The sequence below is a fragment of the Furipterus horrens genome, unplaced genomic scaffold, assembly GCF_987537825.1.
Source record: "Furipterus horrens unplaced genomic scaffold, mFurHor1.1.pri manual_scaffold_2, whole genome shotgun sequence".
In the NCBI taxonomy this organism is placed as follows: Eukaryota; Metazoa; Chordata; class Mammalia; order Chiroptera; family Furipteridae; genus Furipterus; species Furipterus horrens.
In genome coordinates, this window is record NW_028327172.1 from 17,235,388 (window position 1) to 17,243,456 (window position 8,069).

At 34.3% G+C, this 8,069-nt stretch overlaps 1 pseudogene; it reads left to right on the forward strand.

Moving 5' to 3' along the window:
* The first annotated feature begins 785 nt into the window (after positions 1-785).
* On the forward strand, positions 786-2,349 carry LOC150017948 (WD repeat domain phosphoinositide-interacting protein 4 pseudogene; annotated as a pseudogene).
* The last annotated feature ends 5,720 nt before the right edge of the window (positions 2,350-8,069 follow it).

Genomic DNA, 8,069 nt, shown 5'->3' on the forward strand with positions numbered 1-8,069 from the left:
TTCTTCTTCTTTTTTTTTTTTTTGTCTCAGGTATTGATTGCTAGAACTTGGTTTCTTGATGAAGAGGGAGGGTAAAGGGAGAATGTGCCCATCATTTGTCTTCAGTGAGTGGAGCTATGCCATTTCGATGAGTTTTGGCTGGGCTGCTGCCCGGTGTCTCTGACTCTATTACAGGAAAGGAAGATCTCTTTTATCTCCTACTGAAGTCAAGCAGAGTATAGCTTCATTTATTTACAATGCAATTTTCCAAGTAATCATGCTGACATTGACTCCAGAGATCTCTGCAACTCATTATTCCGTGATTAATTAACTCTAAACTGAGAATTTTGTCACCATCTCATTGCCACTGCCCTCTACCATAAATAATTTGGGCTATGTTTATTCAATATTTTTACTGTGAATCTAATTCTTCTTTGGTAATTTTTAAAAACACTATGAGTCCTTATTATTTTCTAGTAAATGTAGTTATTCTATATTTAACATGTACTAAAATTTTATTACATAAAAATAATACTGTGAGGTGAATATGCTTAGCAAATCCTCAGTATGTTGTGTTACTTACATCTGAGTTAGAACCTTTATCAGTATATGACAGTCAACTTGTCAAAATATTGGAAATTTAAATGTCCAGTGCTTCTGGTAAAATAGTATTTTTGTAACTGATCTTAAGATAGGCAAAAAGATCTAAATAGATGAATCTGAGAGTTAAATTTATGACAATATATTTTATTGTAGCCAAAAATTCAAAACTTAGTACAGCTTCAAAAATTATATTCTTTACGGGAACCGGGTGTCAAGGCCCTGTAGGTCAGAAAGCCGGGCCGCGGGCGGCACCGAGAACTGTTCTTGGGATCGGGACGTGCGGAGGTGAGGGAAGCAATCCTGGATCATGAGTCAGCAGCCACTTCGAGGAGTGACCAGCCTGCGTTTCAACCAAGACCAAAGCTGCTTTTGCTGCACCATGGAGACAGGGGTGCGCATCTACAACGTGGAGCCCTTGATGGAGAAGGGGCATCTTGACCATGAGCAGGTGGGAAGCATGGGCCTGGTGGAAATGCTGCACCGCTCCAACCTGCTGGCTCTGGTGGGTGGTGGTAGCAGCCCCAAGTTCTCAGAGATCTCAGTGCTGATCTGGGACGATGCCCGGGAAGGCAAGGACTCCAAGGACAAGCTGGTGCTGGAGTTCACCTTCACCAAGCCAGTGCTGGCTGTGCGCATGCGCCATGACAAAATCGTGATTGTGCTGAGGAACCGCATCTACGTGTACTCCTTCCCTGACAATACCCGAAAGCTGTTTGAGTTCGACACCCGGGACAACCCAAAAGGGCTCTGTGACCTCTGCCCCAGCCTGGAGAAACAACTGCTAGTGTTCCCAGGACACAAGTGTGGGAGTCTGCAACTTGTGGACCTGGCGAGCACAAAGCCTGGCACTTCATCTGCTCCATTTACCATCAACGCACATCAGAGTGACATGGCCTGTGTGTCCCTAAACCAGCCAGGCACCGTAGTGGCCTCGGCTTCCCAGAAGGGCACCCTTATTCGCCTTTTTGACACACAGTCCAAGGAGAAACTGGTGGAACTGCGCCGAGGCACTGACCCCGCCACCCTCTACTGTATCAACTTCAGCCATGACTCCTCCTTCCTGTGCGCTTCCAGTGATAAGGGCACGGTCCATATCTTTGCTCTCAAAGATACTCGCCTCAACCGCCGCTCTGCGCTGGCTCGCGTGGGCAAGGTGGGGCCTATGATTGGGCAGTATGTGGACTCTCAGTGGAGCCTGGCGAGCTTCACCGTGCCTGCTGAGTCAGCCTGTATCTGCGCCTTTGGTCGCAACACTTCCAAGAATGTCAACTCTGTCATTGCCATCTGTGTAGATGGGACCTTCCACAAATATGTCTTCACTCCTGATGGAAACTGCAACAGAGAGGCTTTCGATGTGTACCTTGACATCTGTGATGATGATGACTTTTAAGGACACTGTGTGGGTTGTGCTAGGGACCTGCAGTGGCAGAGTGCAAAGCATTTATGGGGGTGGGAGTGCTGGAAGTCACCGGCCACGAAACACTAATGGGGCAGGTGCCCACTTTCCACTCCACAGAGCAATGCCTAAACAGCTCATTTCCCCCAAGCACTTATTGATGTTTGTGTCCTTAAGGACTGTGTGCCCAGAGGGCTAGGCCAGGGACCCAGAGAAGCAGCGGATGTCCTGGCGCTCCCAACCTGAAGAAGACTAGGGACCCAGAGGGAGTGCCCTAATCCAACCTGTGGGGATTTAAAAAAAAAAAAAAAATTCCCAGAAAGCCAATCTCTGATATGATGAATATAAATAAAAAGCCCTTAATAGTAAAAAAAAAAAAAAAAATTATATTCTTTGATAATTATTAACAATATTGCAAGTATTCAGAATATATTATAATTAATAATAGTTATGACTTTGATGTTATGAAACTAAAATTTATGTGTTTTAAACTATAATAAAAACTGAAAGTAAAATATATCTCATTTTTTCTAAATTGTACATAATAAACATGTAATGATTTTAAAAATCAAGCAAAAATTCTGATACTTATAATCATTTTAATATCTTTCATGCCTGAAATTTGGTTCCAAGTCAATATTAAAATGGCCTTAGAGAAAGTTATAGCCCACTATTTGGAATATATATTTGACCAATAAATAGGCTTATGATGGACAAATTAAATGATATATGAATGTTGAATATTAAAAGCAGACTTATATTGGTCCAAGGCATATTCTCAAACCACTGAGAAATATCTCTTTTAAAAATATCTATCAATTACAGAAATCAAGAAGGGCAAGCATAATCCAAAATACACATTTATGTTTTTTTATTTACTAAATTGGAGAATTCCTTGGAGGTTATATGATTAAACACTTCCCAAATTAACCAAATAAACAAAACAACCTATTTTCTATGATCTTTGAAGGGAAGAAATTCTGATAATGTTCTTTATGCCATCTGTGTCTGAGTTAGAACTAGCTCTATACTATCACAATAGCTAAGTATTCAAAGACGTTACTTAAATCACTTTAAGACAAAATTATGATAAAGCAGGTCATGCATACATAAAAATCTAACAACTAAAGGGTCTATCTGATTGCTATGTAAGAGAGCTCTACTATTTTAAATATTTCTTTCCTTTAGGATTCTTCTACAGATCCACATTAAACATGCAATTGGAACAGAAACAAATTTCTTATTCTCATAATTACTTGACTCAAAGTTTTTAAGTTCGCTTGTGTTTGCTATGTTCCTGCATTGCTTATAATTGACTATAAGAATAACGTACAATATTATTATAGCAACTGTTTTATCATAATAATGAACTTTGCATTAATAATGAACTCTCTCTTTTAAGTGAACATTTTATTGTGTAAAATATAAGAAAATAACTTCAATATTTTACCCTTAGAATTACTGAGGAAAGAGGAGTCTTTTAAAACTCAACAGTATAAGCTAAACAGCACGAGTCATAATTAGAAAAAGCCATTAAAATATTATGCTTAAATCATACTCTAAGTATCAAGGACTATGTTTAGTATCTGCATGTTTAAAAGTAGTTTAAAGAAAACAGACCAAAAACAAAATGGAACAACACACAGAATTCTATTCACATTGGAGTTAAGTATGAGACATCGCCAATTAAATCTAAATAATTTACTCAGCATAAATTGTGTTACACCTAAGTCATTCTTATTGTAACTTGAAATGGTCCTTAGTCCTTTCTGTAAGCATATGATTAAAACAGGTCATCTCTTCTCTGCCCTTCATTTATTTCTTGTGTACAACAATAGACATAATGACATTGAACATTTCATAGGTGGTTCAACATAGGAAACAATCCTGAGTCCTGCTCTGTAAAAACATGAAGATTGTGAAGATAAATAAAACCTAATTAAAATTTACCATCTTTTTAATCTTAGAAAACTCATCGAATGTTGTTTAATTTTATTTTATAGAAAAAATACAGATTTTTATGTTATGCTTGTTAACATAATATTGACAGTTAGTAAAGCTTTGTTCTCAGGGTTAAAGTGGAAATTATCTATCTAGGATGGTGCCAAGCATACAATAGACACTTACTACATAGTAATTTATTTTTCTATTTGTGATTAGAGTTTCCTGAAGGGAAAAGTGGGGTTGAAATAATGAGTGAACAAAAGGAAATATATGACAACATAAATTTCTCATAAATTGTAGAGGCAAATATTTAGGGAGTCTACCTTTCAGATGGAAAGTAGGTCTTGACTAATATATCAAAGCAGAGTAATGAGTCTTGGTTGTCAATGGTCTTGCAGATATTTGGACTCAGAAAGAAAACTTGCTAAAACAGATTAATAATATTTGGTTTGTGTATAGAATTGTTGGCTCCATGGCTCTACCCATGCAGGGTATTTTTCATTCTCAAACAACTGTTTTCTATGAGCAACCTTTTTTCTTACATGTTTCTCTAAAATTAAGTTGAAAGAATTATTACCCATTCATCTTTAAATGAAGCTTTAGGCAGAAATTTAGTTGAATATAAATACAGAGAAAGTAAATTTTTGCTTAAGATGGTAAAATTATTTTTAAAATGGGTTACTGAATTATGCTTAATATATTAAGCTTTCACAATTAAGTCTATTTCTATCCCGTTCTTAAGAAAGAATGGGTTTAAAAAGAAATGAAATTGACTTCAGTCACCTTTTGGATTAAACTGAATTAATGCTTTAATAAAGTAATTGTTATTTTGAAATAACAAAAATTAATCTGGAATATAATATTATATAAATTGAGTTTGTTTTTATTGAAGCCTTGAAGCAAGGTATCCTTTTGCATATTTCCATCTGCAAATTACAACACAGGCAAACACATTTCTGTTCTATAAACATAAAGATGCCTTTGAAGGAGATATTATGCTAAGGAATTTCTAACAAATATTTAGAGTTCCCAGATAAGAATTTGAAAGATTTAATTCATATTTTACTGTTATATTTAGTGAGATACTTACATAACAATTATCAGACAGACCTGTTCTTGTCATGTTGGGGTCCTGTAGTAGCCAAACTCATATTGAATAAATGAATGTCTTATGTATGCTAGCAACTAGGTACTACAGAGACTGTATATGTATTTACTTAACTTTACCAAAAATGTTGTGAAGGTAGATTTTATGTTCCTATTTTATGGTCTCACTAGTTCAGTAGACTAAAAAGTAAGTGAAAGATTAAGTTATTAGTAAAGTTTTAAAGTCAATTAAACTCAATCTTACAAACCATGTAATGAATGTCAGGAAGAATAATACCCTATGGGGCACTGTGTGCTTTTTTTGTTCATTGTTTTGGATGTTTTTATCTCACTCTCTCCTTTGTCAGCATGAACCTATGGAAGTCACTTAGTCATGCCAATTCTCTCGCTGATTAAATTAATATTAAAGGCAGTTTTTTTTTGGACATACGTGTAGATAATTCTTCAGATGGCTCTTGGGACATCTACTCTTTGTCATTTAAACCCTCATCAAGACTTATTTTGAATTTACTCTTTAATGAACAAATTATACTGTATGAAAGTGTCTATTTAGACATTTACTCCAAATTATTCTTTCTGCTTTCAAAGATTTCAATGTGGCCTCATATTCTCTGCAAATAGCTATAAACATATTTCCAAAGCAAGAAATGAGGAACAGAGAGCCATTTTGGATAGAAAATATTGCCTGGAAGTTAAAAATAAATCCATGATGAAGTCTAAGGCAGACATTTTTTTTATTTTTGAAAAAGTTTTATAGCTCCTAAAAAGACAAGTAGCCAGGTTGAGAATTTTGAATAAAAACGAGCTTATGATTAATTTTGAGCTATAACTTGAGATAAAAATGAATCTTTATTGCTTCCTTTTAGGTGCTTTATGTTAATAACTAATTTTATTAATCAAAATTCGCCTCAGATAGGAGCATCATTTTCTTCCTATACAAGTGAAACTTTTCATTCTTATGGCTAAGAAACTAAATTTGCACCCTATAAAATATGTATCTTCTATAATATTAACTATCTCAGGATTACATTTTTTACTTTTAACATTAATTTTCATGCTATTTTAAAATTATATTTTTGTAATAACTTTAAAATGTATAACATTTTGACTCATAATTCTTATACTTTTACTTTGAAAGGTACTTTCCAATTTTTATCCAATTTTACCTGATTTTGTACAGGTTTAATGTGATTATAATAATAGTGCTATTTGTTCTAGTTTTTAACTAATTTCTTATTTGATACATATTATATAATAAATTCAAAATTATTGAGGGTTTCAGCATCTGCCTCCCAGTCACCCTTCACATGCATTTCCTGCCATTACGCTAAATTATTTCTGCATTTGCTGGATGTTACACCTAATAAAACAGACTTAAAATTCCCTCATATGTTCGACAGCAATGACATTTACTTTCACCGTACACTAAATGATAAAAGTGGTACAGCTATTGTTAAGGGCAGGGAGGATGAGAGGTGAGCAATTTGTAATTTTCAATAGTCTTTATATTCAGCTGCCTGCCAGCTAAGTCCCCAGCTGACCACAGATTCACGTGCAAGTCCTTCTGTGATTATTCAAACCCAGCCCAAATCAACAGAACCCTGTAGCCAACCTATATGAGAGAAAATAAAAAGGTGAATATTGAATTTAGCATAACATTAGCTTTTGACCATCAGAACTTTATTCATAATATTATCATGAAAATTTTCACAGAACTTCATAGTAACTTAAATTTATTTTATCTAAACTTGAAGTTGTTATTCACTTTCTTAATTCTCTACCTTGTAAATTTGAAAATTTCCATTGAATAATTCATTTTCCTGAATTGCATAAAAACCTATGCAATTTTCCGTGTCTAGAACATGGTTCTGGTTTCTCCCCTTTAATTAACCCACAACTTACAAATTTGCGCCAATTCCTGTGAATTCCAATTTCTATTTGTTTTCAAAATCCATCGTTTTCTATATATACATTGAAAATTCCTTCGTTTACTTCCTAATCATATCTTGCCAAAACTCTTCTTTTTAAAACTAGCTTTAGAATTATCTTTCTTTCAGCAGCATTTTTCTCTTTAATAAAATATAACTCACTTTGGTAATACAGTATTCGTTCTAAAATGCAAATTTCATCGGGTTATTTTCCTGCTCAAATCTCTTCATTATATCTCTGGGAGAGAGTTGGCACACTATTTAGCATGATATGAAGAGCCCATTCGTGTCTGTCCTACATCTCCCTGTTGCCAGGAAGGTCTATTGTAGAATCCACCTCTGCAGGCTTTTGTAAGCAAGTTCTCTTCCTTCTGACAGGACTGTCTACAAAGCCAGCTATTTCTGATTCTTCTGGATTCTTCTGGCCTCACTCTCTCTTAAAATGAGGTAAGTTTCTGTAATTTGTGTATAATACTTTAAACACACCTCGATTTTCAAATAAATAATTTCCACAAATATTTAGCATATTTTACTTTACAGGTAAACTCCTGATGGTGAAGAACAACAAGAAATAATTATAAGAAATAGTACAATTTTCTCTCTAATTTGGAGAAGAGAAGATCTTTTATCCTCTCTTTAATTATCATTGTCTTGGGAGATATTACTAGGATCAGCATTACAATATTATGAATTGATTGCAACCCAAACTAAAAATAACTAAGAAAACTAACCTTTTCTCATCATTTAAAAACTTCTTCTTTTCAATAAATGATTAAGGAATTGCATATTAGTTTTGAATTCTTAAAATCTATAACTTGATTTCAAATAATTAAGAAAAAAACCTCTTTGAAGATTTTCTGAATTAAGATATACCCCAGAAATTTGATTACACTGAAAGACATCACATTGTATTTCTTTAATGTCTGAGGTTCGTTAACTTTGTGTATCTCTTAAAAGCTACACAAATGGATAAGAAAAATCCATGCACATATCTCTAATAAGCTATACAAGTCATAAATATTTTTAAATCATTGTTTTATTTTTTAATTACAGTTGACATACAATATTATATTAGTTTCAGGTATACACCTAGTGATTATTGTTATATAAAT